The sequence below is a fragment of the Sus scrofa genome, chromosome 8 (genome assembly GCF_054392235.1).
Source record: "Sus scrofa isolate SSC_HxYL_T2T_F1_AM1 chromosome 8, Sscrofa_HxYL_maternal_Yorkshire_Landrace_v2.0, whole genome shotgun sequence".
Classification (NCBI taxonomy): Eukaryota; Metazoa; Chordata; class Mammalia; order Artiodactyla; family Suidae; genus Sus; species Sus scrofa.
The window spans coordinates 21,093,514-21,109,075 of NC_139390.1; the positions used below are offsets into that span (position 1 = coordinate 21,093,514).

The 15,562-nt window shown below is 38.0% G+C and overlaps 1 long non-coding RNA gene across 14 annotated transcripts in view; it reads left to right on the plus strand.

The window, feature by feature from the left end:
• LOC110262070 (uncharacterized) overlaps positions 1–15,562 on the plus strand; it is a 1,266,882-nt gene that overhangs the window by 114,614 nt on the left and 1,136,706 nt on the right. Inside the window, exons 4-5 of one of the 14 annotated variants that reach the window (XR_014813702.1) lie at positions 8,705–8,855; positions 10,100–10,245. The exons of 12 other annotated variants lie outside the window; for them this stretch is intronic. This is a non-coding gene — a long non-coding RNA (uncharacterized LOC110262070). Of the gene's footprint in view, positions 1–8,704; positions 8,856–10,099; positions 10,411–15,562 lie in introns of those variants that run through there. One more of the 14 variants, XR_014813713.1, reaches the window with a different exon arrangement.

Below are 15,562 nucleotides of genomic sequence, written 5' to 3' on the forward strand. Positions count from 1 at the left end.
AAAAGACTAAACATTTACTATCACTTGGATAGTTTAAATACTAAAGAGAGTAAGGACACAGTATAAAGGGACAAAAAAATAATACAGGTATATTTAGATTCTGAGATTAAGGAAAAATTCAAGGAGATAATGATTGACCAGAAACCTGAATGAAATATCTAAAAGGATATCAGAAATATTCAAAAAATGTATAAAGCATTCAAAAAAACCTTGGTGTATGGTCGTTTTAGGAAGAGGAAACTATAAATGCAAAGCCTTTAAGGAGGAAATAAAGTTGTGGCATTTGATGAATAGCAAAAAGATCAGAGTGGTTGGGCTAGTCAGAGCAAAGGGATACCAAGTAGGAGATTATTTAAAATAGCTAGGTAACCAAAAACATGGTCCATGAAAAAATTGCAAATCTAGACTTCATTAAAATTAAAAGTTTCACCCTGTGAAAGACACTGTTAAACAGTGAAAAGACAAGCCACAGTTTAGGGAAAAATATTTGCAAAAGGCATATCTAATAGAGGACAATTACCCAAAATATGCAAAGAACTTCTAAAGATCAACTATAAGTAAACAAATAACCAGATGAAAAAAGTGTCTAAAACTTTAACATACACCTTACTGAAAAAAAACATATGGGTAGCAAATATGCATATGAAATGTTATTCCCCATCATATGCTGTTAGGAAAATGCAAATTAAAACAATAAAATATCACCACACACCTATTAGAATGGCCAAACTTCAGAACACTGATACCACCAATGCTGGGGAGGATATGGAGCAATAGGAACTCTCATTCATTGCTGGTAGGAATGCAAAATGGTATAGCCACTTTGGAAGACATTTGGCGGTTTCTTATAGAATTAAAATAACTCTCTCCGTATAATCCAGCAAACACGCTCTTTGGTACCCATCCAAAGAAGGTGAAAACTTATGCTGTCATAAAAATCTTCACATAAGTATTCATAGCAGCTTTATTTATAGTTGCCAAAACCTGGAGGCAATCAAGGTGCCCTTCAGTAAGTAAATGGATGAGTAATCAGTGGTACATCCAGACAGTGGAATGTTATTCAGCAACAAAAAAGAAATGAGCATCAGCCATGAAAAGATATGGAGTAACCTTAAACACATATTACTAAGCAAGCGAAACAAGCCAATCTGAAAAGACTGATTCCAAGTATGTGACATTCTGGGAAAGGCAAAACTACAGAGATAATAAAAAGATCAATGGTTGCCAAGGCTTGGGAGTGGAGAAGTGTGAATTAGTGGATCAAAGAGGTTTTTAGGGCAATACAGTTATCCTGTATGATATCATAATGATGGATACATAGCATGATAGATTTGTCAAAATGCATGGAATGTACAACACCAAGAGTGAACCCTGATGTAAGCTATACACTTTGAATGATTATGTTTCAATGTGGATTCATCAGATATTACAAATGTACCACCGTGGTGAGGCAAGGTGATAGTGGGGGAGGCTACCTGTATATGTGTGGAGCGGCAGCGGGGGGGGGGAGGCATATGAGAAATCTCTGTACTTTTCTCTCATTTTTGCTGTAAACCCAAAGCTGCTCCAAAACTAGTCTTCAAAAGATAGGTAAGCAGAAGCCAGATCTAGTAGGCTCTTATAAGCCACGTCAGGATCTTCATTATTTTTCTGATCATGAATGAAAATCTCTGAAGTGCTATGGACACAGACCATACTGCACAAATGTAGTATAATCAGTATTGAGAATAGAAAGAAAAGAAAAGGCTGGAAGGGAGAGGGACTAGGTTAAAAAGCTGTGGCACATACCAACTAATTGCTAATAGTTAAGGCTGGTTTTGGTGGAAATAGTAAGAAGTGGTTGATGGTGACATGATTTACTCATCAACTGGATGAAGGGATAAAGAAAGGAATCAAGGATGCTTTGTAAAGTCCAGGTTTGTAAGAACTGCATGAACTTTGTTTACATTATTGATATGAAGAGATTTTAGAACAGTCAGGGAATCAAAGTTAGGTTTTCCTTTTTTTTTTTTTGCTTATTAGGACAACACCCACGGCATATGGAGATTCCCAGGCTAGGAGTCTACTCAGAGCTACAACTGCCAGCCTATGCCACAGCTCACAGGAATGCCGGATCCTTAACCCACTGAGCAAGGCCAGGGATTGAACCTGCAACCTCCTGGTTCCTAGTTGTATTCATTTCCGCTGCGCCGCAACGAGAACTCCTAAGTTAGGTATTCCTAATGGAGTTGTTGAAGAGAGAGTTTATATATCAATCAACCTCAGGAGAAATGTCCGGGTTTGAGATAATAATTGGGAATCTTCAGCATAGGGCTATGCTTGATATTATTGGGCTGGATGAGATTATTTAGAGATATCATACAGATAGGGAAGAGAATGGAAAAGCTAAGCAATAGGAATATTCCAGTATTTAAAGATCAGGGAAGGAAGACAATGCCAGTAGTGATTACTTTACTATACTGAAATAGAAATTAGGGAAACGTGGCATCCTCAAAACCTAGTAAATGTAGCAATTCAAAAAGAAGGGAACCTACTGAACCAGACTCAGGGACATAGAGAACAGACTTGGGGTTGCCGAGGGGAGGTGGGAAGAAGTGGGATGGACTGAAGTTTGGGATTAGTAGAAGCAAACTATTACATTTAGAATGGATAAGCCATGAGATCCTACTGTATAGGGAACTATATCCAGTCTCTTGGGATAGACCATGATGGCATATAATATGAGAAAAAGAATCTAAAATAAGGTGAAGAAGAGGAGGAGTTCCTGCTATGGCACACAATGGAATCTGCTGCATCTCTGCAGCCCCAGCACACAGATTCGATCCACGCCTGGCACAGTGGGTTAAAGCATCCAGCATTGCTGCAGCTGTGGCATAGGTCACAAATGGGGCTTGGATCTGATCCCTTGATCCCTGACCCAGGAACTTCATATGCCCTGGGGTGGCCAAAACAAACAAAACAGAAAAGGAATTAGCTAAATCAAACTCTTTTGAGAAAGGTCGAAGCTTGATAATTGACCATTGAATTTGTCAAGTCAGAAGTTGCTTCAGATCTTGACAAGAACATTTTTAAATGTTTGATGGGATTAAAACTCTAAATTAGAGGTTGAAGATATGAAAAAGAAAGTAGAGAACTCAATGGTTGAAAGGGATCAAGGGACATTTTATTTTTTGCTTTTTAGGGCTGCACTCATGGCATATCGAAATTCCCAGGCTAGGGGGCGAATTGGAGCTGCAGCTGCCAGCCCACACAACAGCCACAGCAAGGCCATATCTGAGCCACATCTGCGACGTACACCACAGCTCCCAGCAGCACTGGATCCTTAACCCACTGAGCGAGGCCAGGGATCAAACCCACGTCCTCATGGAAGTAGTTGGGTTCATTAACACTGAGCTACAATGGGAACTCCCATTTTATTTTAATAACAATAAATGGAGCAAATCTGCATTATGAGAGGAGGAGAAATTGATTATATAGGAGAGGGAGTATATGACTATATTTTTAAAATCTTCGTATTGCAAAATAGGGAAGAAATGTGGAGCACAATCGGTGGGTTTGTCCTTAGAGAGTAATAGGGACAATCCATCAATTCAAAAGTCAGAAGCCAGAGTGTGTAAGAACAGATGGAAGCAGCCTTGTGTTTTCTCAGTGGAGAGTCAGAGACAGAGAGTGATGTTGATAGCCTGATAAAAAGTAGAAAATGGGAAGTCTTCCTTTTTTTGAGAATGAGAGAACACACTGTTTAGGGAGCAGTATAAAAACCTTAGGGGATTCTGAGGGCCCAGCTGATATTTGGACTTATAAGCATATGTTAAGTGTTATTTGAAATGTTAACTTATTTTCATGGGTCCATGAAGTTGAACAAGGTGTTTGTACTTTCTGATGCCTGACTTTGGCTTTGTTTAAAACTGAGATAAGCTATGCATCATTCATTTCAAAAAATGGTTTGACTTGAGGAAAACTGTTATCTTTTCCATGCCTTACCTGTGTATTGAGGGAACCTGTCTTACAGGGTAGTTGTGAGAATTAAACGATGTGAAATGTTTGCACAGTACCTGCCAACAAGTATACATCCCTCGTCAGTTATTGTTGTTGGTAGTGTTTCTGTTACAAAAGCATCAATAACCAGCTAACGTCTGTGGGCCAGGTGGTTGATATTCAATGAGGGTATAGTTGTTAGGGATGCAGCTGACGTTAATAAATAGGAAATTTGTTTATGGTATTTCAACTAGATAGGAGTTTATTTTTCTAATCAACATAATGACAGTTAAGGGCTGCATCAACTGTTCAAGGCTGCAGTCTTTTCTGTTGCTATTGTCCTCACACTTAGAAGATGACAACTGTCTATTTAGGCTTTATGTCAAAGTTCCAGGTAAGAAGGTGAGGGAAAAATAAAATATGAACAGCTAATGGATGGCAGTTAAGAGATGTGTGTGTGTGTTTGTGTGTGTGTGTGTGTTTTAATTAGATAAAGCAATAGCTTTCCTGAAACAACCAAGCTGTTGATTTCTCTTATTTCTCACTGGCTTGACTGTCACAAGACATCAGGTAACCTGCAGAAAGGTATTTTATCAGGATAGACTCAATAAAATTGGGGTTCTCTTTTTAAAGGCACATAGAATGCATATTTGTTAGGTAACCTACCACAGAGGCTAAAAACAAGTTATTTTCCCTGGAAGAGCTTATTGTTAATAAGGAAACAAACATATAAACCTGTTTCCACACATGGAGACGTGCAGAGCCAGGCAGAGAACAAAAATGAATGCAGTGGATTGGATGGCAAATTATAGCCAACATGTCGGAAGTAAAGACGGCAAAAATTACCTGGCTCTGGTTAGACTAATGTCGTAAGACCTGTGGACTCAATGTGCTCTTTCAGCAAAAGCCCAAATCTCAATTTTATGTCAATTCTTCCTTTTTTAAAAATTATTATTTTTAATATACAACCAAGCAAAAACTATCTATGGCTTGGATTCATTACAATTCACATCTGACTTGTACATTTTGATATCTTAAACTATTAGAAAGGCTTCAACAGGGGCACTTGTGAAATGAAATGAGAGCCTCATAGACGAAGGAACTCAAAGTGGAGGACTTTTTGCTTTCCTTTCATATTGCACAAAACTCACTGTATCTATCGTGGCATCATAAGCCTTCACAATGGAAGGGACGTAAGTAGTTATCTAATTCAACCCGTCTATTTTATACATGAAGAAATTGAGACCCAGAGAAATAAACTAACTTTCAAGGCTACAGAACAAAGCTCTAGAATCCAGGCCTCCAGTTTCCTAGACTGGGGCTCTTTCTACCTCAGCTTGCATCTTCATACAAATTAGACAGAGGAGTGAGTTGAAACTGACAAGGCGATTGACCTAGTCCACCGGGCTTGTGATGCAGAAATAATAGATAATGTTTTAAACACTTCTGTCAGTTCACCACGGTGATAATGCCAGAGAAGAAGAAGAGTTTCTAGAGATTGTGAAAATAACTCAGTTGAAGGCTATTTCACAGCCTTTGAGTCAATAATTAATTCTGCCAACAGGTAGTTGTGTTATCCTTCTCTGAAGGTCATGCAGTTGCTCATCTTTTATTAAGATTTTATAAGAAAGAAACAAATGAGCTCAAGTAAGCTCACATCAAGGACTTTTCAAATATAGTTGAGCATTTGCATTGGGTTCTTTCCAAATGATCCCATCTCTGAGTGAATCTAACTGTATCTATGAAAAAAATTCAGTATGAGAGGACTTTTAATCATTGAAAAAATTGTAAAAAAAATCTCAATTTTCTCAGGATCTGCTATTAGCGTAGGATAAATCAAGCTTATCTTTTTGGGTTTGCTCAAGCAGGGAAGGCTGCAATAGGTTTTAGGAATATTTTCATCACAATGTCTTACATTTAGAAAATAAATGCTTTCAGAAGTTCATTATTTTTTTTTAAAGTATCATTTCAGAATGCCTCATTGTTAGAATATCCAGGTTACTGAAATTATTCATAACTTTCTCTGATTAACCAACCCATAAGGCCTCAATGAGGAGAAAAGTAGTCCCAAGCCTTTTCTTTTTTAACATGGCAAGTTTTGCATTTAAACCTGCTCAGGATATTTCAGAAACAAAACATGGAGGATGCCTGGCAATTAGTTAAATAGAACTTCATCTGTTTAAACTGAATAGTTTTTTATCTCCCAATTCCTAACTCAGTTGGAGCGTATGCTCTTTCTGATTTTCAATTTCTTTGCTTAGTTCATCTCTTTTCAACCTTGTTCTTTACATGACACTAATGCTGGTATAATGTGAGATTTCAATTGGTTTCTCCCTCTATAACTCTCCCAATTTGTGCTAGGCTCAGCAGCACCTGAACAGTGCTAGGCAGATATATATCTAGCTGCTATATGTGGTTTGTTTTTTTAAGCTCTTCAGGGAAGAAGACTCCATAAACTCCCTCGGTAACCAATTCTGGTGTTTAATGGAACATGTCCATTCATCTATAATAATATCTGTAATTATACAGCACATTTCTTCTGCGTAGCTCTTGGCACTTTAAAATAGTGTTTCAATCCCCAAGACATTCGTAGAAGTAGGTGGTAAGCTTCATTATGCTCCTAGAGGGCACAAACAATGTCTTTATACATGTTATATTCAGCTCTCAGGACACTGGGAAGACTTCAGAAATGTTTAATAATCAGAATAGCAATTTTACAGATGGATGAATTGATAAAAAGTGAATTTAACTCCTTACCCAGAGCCCACAATGGAGGAAAAACTGAAAATTTCTGCCTTACACTGAGGGCTGTAATATTCTCCTGTAAGCATCTGCTACTATTTTTTTATGTTTTGATTAGAAATTAGATACTTTTAGGGATCTTAAAAAAACAATACTCCTGTCCAGGCAACTTCTACACAAGTCTGATATTATTCAGTGAGATATTACGAGTTTTTACATAGTGGAGACCAGTTAACTCTGAATGAGGTATATTTTCTCACTAGAACTTATCATTTCGTGTCCTTTTTTTCAAGGGACTACTAAATACATTTGGCCCACCATTACATGTTCCGTATTGCATGCTGGGCAAGCTTTCTCTAAATAGAGTGCTAGAACTTTCAAACTTCTGCCAATTAAAATATTCTTGATTTGTGTTTTATGTCACTTGGGTCCTGGTGAGTCTCCATAATGCTATTAAATACATGCATTAGAAATTCCCAGTATGCCTTGATCCTGAAATACATTTGCATTTTAACAAAAAACTTTTGAGCGCATAGGACTTTAGCCCAAAGAGCAAAAGAAGAAACTTCAGGAAACATGTCATGGGTCAATGGGAAGAAATATTTGGGGGGGCAGCTGATTTCCTTAGGGCCACATGCATTATATTGTGTGGACTGCTATCTATCCAATCTTTGAGGAGAAACAGTCGTGGACAGCTGCATTCACTTATTTGGAAGTCTTTTTCATTAGAGATGAAATTTTACTGCATTACCAAGATCAGGAAAATGGAAACCTTGTTGTGCTTTAAAAGAATGAGTGGGTCTAAAGTAGATCTTTTGTGGGACTCGGAGGGCTCAAATGATGTGAGAGGTAAGCCAGATGATTGGCTAGTTTTTTCCACACACGGGGAGCATGTTTTCAAAAGCAGACGTTTTAAGCAGATTCTGAAAATTGGTCTGAATCTGGGCTGTTCATAGTTAACCTGATTTTCCTCGGCTGTTTAAGATTAAATCTGAGTGGCTTGTAGGTGACTGAATGTATTTAGATGAAATAAACATAGAGGGACAGAAAGAAAGAGAGAAAAGGGGAGAGTAGGTTTGTCCATGCATGTGGATAGAAAGGAAAGAAAAAGAGACAGAGACAGCGAGAAGGACAGAGAGACAGGGGAACAGAACAGGTACGAGCGCTCAGTTCAACAGGATGGATGGTTAGACCCTCATGGAGAGGAATGTAAATGGACCTCCGTTTACCATCTCTCTGGGGAGCATGTGTTAGAAAGCTCTGAAGTGTCCTTTTGAAGGGGGTTCTGCCGCTGAAAGGAAAATAAAATTTCACTCAGACCTGTAGCTCTATACATACAACGAAGTATCAGAGATTCTTAGAAACAGGGGACGGAAAAGTTTCATCGAGATGCTGTCGAAAGAAAATGTTCGTGATCATTATCCAGCTGTCAGCGAAAGGAAGTAGGCAGGTCATCTTTGGGAGTTCATTTTAGTATCTGATACATCAGGAGTCTGAGGTGGTAAAAAACCCTGTAAAATGTCAGGAATCACTGACAATGGGCTGAAGAAAGAATAGAGACCGTGGCACTGCAATGATTAAAAAAAAAACGCACACAATTATGACTGTGGACATGTCCCACATGTAAGGTCAGTGCTAGGATGACTCTGAGTAAATTTATAAGAGCCTCTGTTGTCCGGTCACTGAGCAAGAGTACGAAGCCTGACATATAAATACAGTTTGCCATCCGGACTTCTCATGTGTAATCAGTAGATTTCAGGGGAGGAAAAAAAGTGTGTTGTGTGGCACATCAAAATTCATGTTGTAATAATTTCTTCATTTTTTAAAACCTACTGTTAAGTTAGTCACTTTGAATGTTCCTTCTCCAGAAAATATTATATATATTAGCAAATGTAATTTAAAATATAAGATAAAGCACCTATACGTTTCAGAAATAACATATATTCTATTTTCCTCATTATATTTCCCCCTTGAAATACTCCAGCCACCTACACACACGTCAGTGACATGATACTAGCTTCTATAAATTGAAATGGTAGGAGTTGAACTTGCATGGATAGTATTCAAATAATGGGATGCAGGTGTAAATGGAAGCATACCATCTGACTGACAACCTTGGTGCTGTGAGGAGAAAGGTGAGCTGTCAGCTACGACACTAATGAACTCGTTGGCCGAGTACATGGATTTCTTGTATGCAATGTAAAGCATGTTGTTTTTAAGACCATATTCGTAATTAAGATGTTGCTAATGATACAGGGCAATTTTATATACACTGCTTAAGGTACATCAAATAAAAAATGAGTTCATAGAAATAAATTTCAAGTATCATAACAATGGCTTTCATTACAGCATTACAAATATTGGTCTGTTACTTTGTTTTTCTTTTTATGACTGCACCTGAGGCATATGGAAGTTCCCAGGCTAGCGGTCAAACCAGAGCTGAAGCTGCAGACCTGTGCCACAGCCACAGCAACACTGGACCCAAGCCGCATCTGTGACCTGTGCCACAGCTTTGTGACAGCACTGGGTCCTTAACCCATTGAGCGAGGCCAGGGATGGAACCCGCGTCCTCACAGAGACTATATAGGGTTCTTAAGATGCTGAGCCACAATCTGTTACTTTCATTCTGATGACCTTGGCTAGATAATTTACCCCAATTAAACTTTAGTTTATTATCTAAACACAGAAATAAAAATTCTTACCTTACAGGTTTGTTGTAAGATGATTCATGGTAAAAATGTACATGGCTTATGTCTGTAGTGTGGTAAGGGTCCTGTGAATGGTAATTATTTATTAAGAAAACTCAGAAAAAAAATCTAAAATATAGCACTGCACAATTTTTCCTTAAACTATAAACATTGTGTGCTAGTAGTAAGTTTTGTAAAATAAGACTTCTTCCACTGAAGCACTGATTAATCAGGACTTATATGTTTATAATCATTTTAATACAATTCCATAGAATAGTAATAGTAGGTGTTGCCGGTAAAAATTCAGTGGCTCTAGATTCTCCTTAAAAATCCTACAGAAACTGAAATCTTGAGAAGTAAGGACAGGCCTAAAGAAGTCCTTCTAAATAGGATGATGATAGTGATGAATTATGCCTTTCATGTGAATACTGTTTTATATTATTGAGAACCTTTCAAGTACCCTACACTTATCTTTCTTTAATGTATGTGGGTTAAAATACTCTATAAAGGAAAAATTTTAAAGGTGGCCGATATAACAAAGGAGCCCATATAACAGTAATGACCAGAGGCCTTGGGTCATATTGAACTTAGTGAAATTAATTTATTGATATATTGATTTTGAAAATTTTAGTTGATTTATTAGCTAATTCAGTAATTCAACAAATATATATTGTATGGCTTCTTTGTTCAAGGTATCGTACTCTAGGTAAATGAGGAAAGCCACAGGTGTAAGTGAAACTGTATAAAGAAAAACACGGCGTCCCTGTAGGAGCACCTACTGAAGCATGTGGAGAAGTGACATTCTTTCCTCTTGTTGAGAGTACACTTCCGGTACAATGTGGGTATTAAAATTTAGAGTCACTGGGGTTCTGTCCTGGTTCAGCAGATTAAGGATACGGCATTGTTACTATTATGGCCCTGGAGACAGCTGTGGCACGTGTTCGATCCCTGGCCTGGAAACTTCCACATGCCTTAGGTGCAGCCAACAAATTCAAAAAGAAAATTTTCTGAAGTCACTATCACTTGTTAACTAAGTGCAGGCTTTATTCCACAATCTTTCATTCTGCCTCAAGAGGCTGAGTGGTTTCCTAAGGTTTAGGTATTATTTTTAAATTTCAGTCTCTAGCTTAGTTACTGCGTGGAGGAATGCTGGAATGCTTGCTTTCCTAACCATCCTGTTCCCTGAACCGTTTGAGGTTCAGACCTCCTCCTCAGTGTTTTTTGCAGCACGTGGAGGATCCCTACTGTGGTGCTTTGGAATCTGATGCCTCCCCTGGAAGATAAACTTCTTCAAGGCAAGGCCATGTCTCGTTCATTGCTGCCTTCATAGGGTCTGTCACACTGTCTCATTCCTCAGGAACTGGAAACAGCAAAGTCATTAATTACCAAACACAGGTCTTCACATTTCTATTCCTGCCTCTGATCTTTGTGTCCTGGGATCAATTCAGCTGTTTTCAGAAAATCTGTCTTTTATATTCATTTTCCACATGCTTTTCTAACATTTTATTTTGTTTGTTGGATGGATAAACAGTTGCCTAAAGCTACATTTTGTACCTCCGTTTGTGCAATGGAGAAGCCATTGCAGAAATCAAAGACAAAAACCAAATAACCAAACAAACATAAACGCATAAATATGCGAAAGCTTTATTATATATGTGTAAATGGAAGGAGTTGTCAGGTGGCTTTTAGAGTAGTTGGGAGCTAGTCATTAAACTTTGCTCTTTGGTGCCAATATCCATGGACTTTCTTGTGCCCTTGTCCCCTGTTTCTTTGCCTAATTGTTTTTCTTATGGTAATTTTTGTTGTTGTGTATGTGTGTTTATGTTCCCCAGGCTTGGGATTCTGCACATATGGAGATTGGGTTGGGGAAGTCAATACTTGTATCTCTTGTCTTTCAATTATTTCACTGTTTCAGGGCCCACATCTTACTTACCAGCACAGACATGGGGCAGTTCTGAGTATCCACCTCTCTAGGGCTCTGCAGAGCCCCAAGCTCCCTTGCAGGAGGTGCCTCTGAGCGTTAACTTTTATTAACTTGCTGCATTAGTCATCAGTATTCTACCCTCTTTGTCTTCCGTAAATTTCAGTTTCTTAAAATCTCTTGAACATGGCTCCTCCTACACTTTTAGTTCCCTCTGCTCTGATGGTATTATACTTTTATTATAAGTGGTATTAGTTGATGGTCATTTTAATGGGTCTTGGGAGTGAGACAAGTCCAACATTTATTTTGCTCAGTCTTACACAGCGTTTTAGAATCCCTGTCTCACTTAGTTGTTAAAGTACTTGTTCAACACCTGGAAGGTGTGGGGGGATTAGAGTAAAAATCATAAACGTTAGATTGAATATAAAAGAAATAATTTATCAGTATTCTGATCATAACTGAGAGTCTTACTTTATTTAGAAAATTTCCTAAGGCTTTTCTGCTGCTAAAACCTAGATGTCAATAGTCATTATACACAATAGAGATGGAGGTAATTTGCATAGAGTACAAGTGAAATTATTTTCGAGTGACTTGTTCTGTCTTCCAAATTGACTGAATTGGCCTCAGATCTTTGTGTTCTTGCTTCGGTTCTCTTTTGTAATTTTCCTAACCACGTGGATTCCTAGAAGGTATAGTAAAAGGCATGAAATATAAATCATGCAATAAATGCTATTCCTGCTATACATTATTTGTTTTCAGCATTTCAACTGACTTGGACTATTTTCAGCAGATCCAAACTGCTGATCCCAAGATTAGAGATAAACTCACATCCAGAGAATAAAACATGTCCTTCTACCCCTGCGGAGATTGGCTCTACCTTACGGTGTGTGTGTGTGTGTGTGTGTGTGTGTGTGTTTTAATTGATCTACCTTACGGGGTGTGTGTGTGTGTGTGTGTGTGTGTGTGTGTGTGTGTGTGTTTTAATTGACCACCAAAGGCACAGTCTACTTCATTGGGAAGGAGGCCAGTTTACATTTCTTGTACCTATAAATTACGTTCTGTATGAATCAGATGTGGAAAGTGAAGCTACTTATGCTTTATTTCAGATTTATTCCAGTGATGTTTTTCTGCTCTTCGTCATGTCATGTCCTGGGTAGCTGAGGCCTAGTTTTCTCGTTAACCTCCTGGCACAAAGAAAGGATACTTAGCTCTGGCCCTTCAGTATATTTCTCATGCTTCCATTCTCATGGAAGTGACAAAATCCTTATTTTCACTGTTTGTCAGTTTATTTTACCTCCTTCAAAATCTCCCTTTCCTTTTGAAACTGTGGCTTTTCAAAAGAGCTTTCATGTTTCTTTGCCACTGTAAAATAAGTACAATTTCAAGACCATTGTCGTTTACTCATACCGTCCTATCCAGCTGCACATCTTTTCATCCTGGCTCTCATTTGTGCCCCAGAAGAGCTTTCTTACCACTCAATATCCAGTTAAAATCTCATGCCTTCAGAAAACACCTTCTAGTATTCCTAGTCAGAAATAACTACTTACTTATGATGGTCATGGAATATTATAACTAATTTGGAAAGGTAGCTAATCTCTCAAATTTCAAGACATGTCTCATTATTGTTAATAGTATATGTGCACATTATATTAATTGAGACCATAGTAGGAATAATAATAATAATGCCAGTAATTACACTAGCCCCATACTGTGAATGATTTTTGTACGTTGACATTTTCTAAGGGATAAATATATATAATCTTGTGAGTTAAGAACCAACATTATCCTTTTTTACCCCTAAGAAAACTGAGGCCCACAGAAGTTACATAATGCAAAGAGTCTTACAGCTACTAGAGTTTAAAATTGTTTTCAAACCCAGATCTATCTTAATTCAGTTGAGTTTTTGTCCTTCCTCCAACACATAAACAAATATAGGACTTACATACAGTAGATGATTAATAAAAATCCTTTGTGTGAAGCTATGGGTTTGTTAATGGCTTTTTTTAGTGAGGAAATTAAATAAAAAACTTTCCAGAGAACCAAGCAAAGTAGATTTTCCCCAGTTTCTACAATATTTCCTCTTTGTGGTGAATGGTCCATGGTGCCCATTTACATACAAAAAGTGTCATTATGCAACATCCTAGATTAGCCTTCCTCTCTCTTTATTCAGCATATTCAAGTGTTAAGACACACCTGCCACACTTTGGTAAGCCCCCTTTGACAGCACTGCTATATACAGAATTCGGGGACAGATATATCTTTGCCTGCACAAATAGGCATTGTATTCTTAGGATTTAGAATTGCCATCTGAAGCAGAGACCCACAAAAAAAAATCACATAAGATAGAAGTTCATTTTGCACTCATGTAAAAGTTGAGCTGGTGTAATGACTCAGCTTTGTGGAGTCATCAGAGAATTGGGATCCTTCTATTTTGTTGCTCTGCTATTTTTAAGGGGTTGCACTTAGCATAACTTAAGGTGACTCACTATCATTTATTCATAGCAGCCAGGAATGGGGTGTGAGGGCAGGACCATGCACTTTATCTATAAGGGCACAATCTGGAATGGTCACCTGCCCCTTGCCTTATATCCCATTGGCCAGAACTTAGTCAAGTGGCTATAACTTGCAACAAGGGATATCAGGAAATGTAATCTTTAGTCTAAGTGTTCATATGCTGAGCTAGACATTCTCTTGTGGAGTTCCCACTGTGGCTCAGCAGGTTAAGAACCTGACTAGAATCCATGAGGACACAGGTTTGATCCCTGGCCTTTCTCAGTGGGTTAAGGATCTGGCACTGCCCCAACCTGCATTGTAGGTCATGGATGTGCCTCAGATCTGGCATTGCTGTGGCTGTGGTGTAGGCTGGCAGCTGCAGCTCCAGTTCAACCCCTAGGCTGGGAACTTACACGTGCTATGGATGCAGCCCTAAGAAGACAGAAAAACAAAAATAAAACATTCTATTACAATGAAAAGAGAGGCAAAGGATACATAGTAGAGGAAGAAATAGCAGTATCTCCCAGATTTGATCATATTATACTTGCTTTTTCATACTGAAGAAACTTGCTAGAATCTCTGCAATTTATTTTTCCTTTAATATGCACAGTAGCAAACTTCAGATGTAGCACAGAAGATAAAATCAATTGAAAATGTATATTATTCATTCTTAAGTATACCTCAGGTAGTTATAATTTGGATTCGTAATTGACATTGGATTGAAAAAAATCATGTGCATTACCTAAGAAACATTTCCATGCCAGCGAGTCCTGCTTCCTCCTAACCCCTTCTTTTAGGGGCCATTTCCATGTACACACATAAGCTTTAACTATATGAATGAAGATTAAAATTTCCAAAAACCATCAGGAATGGCATGGAGTATTTTGGGCATAGGATGGAGTGTTGTCAGCACTGTAAAATGCTCTTTATGAATAAAATAACTTTGACATGTAAAATAAAAGATTTTGTTAAAGCTATTAAACTCTTTTTTCTCTAGTTCAGTAAGAAGGATCAAATGAGCTGCCTCCTTTTGTCTAGGAAAAAGGAAGAAAAAAAATGAAATTTGTGCTGTGATCTGTGGAATCAAGGTTTGATGGACAGGTAGAAGAGAGTTCAGAGACGAGAGGGAAAAGTGGATGTATTACCTAGGGATAGTAGCAAAGATTGTGAAGGGCAAAGTGAAATCTTGAGACTCGTATGTGACTGTACCCAAAGTAAATGAAAAATGTGATGAAATTAGAATTGTTATCTACTCATAATGAATTGCCTCAGACCTGTTTGTTTTGAAAGTTTATTCCTGCGTGTGCCAACTTTCCTATTTCTAAATGATTTTTTTCAATCAGTGCACATCACAGCACCTCTCATGATTCATTTCATCCATATATATTTGGTAAATGAATTAATGAAAAATCAGCATCAGGCTTTTTCAATACATTGCTCTGGAAATAGTTAATAAATGATCAGAGAAGGGAGATAATACTACTCATCCATTCCCATTCTTTTTCATTAAGTCTCAACATTTGATTTGAAAGGTCAAATATAAATGTGTTCTCCCAAGGAGAGTCAAACTTGGACACAGAAACCATATTCTTAAGAGTGTTTTTTTAAAGAATTTCTTTAGCAATTTTTGGAGTTCCCATTGTGGCACAGTGGAAACAAATCTGACTAGGACCCATGAGGTTTCGGGTTTGATCCCTGGCCTCGCTCAGTGGGTTGAGGATCTGGCGTTGCTGTGAGCTGT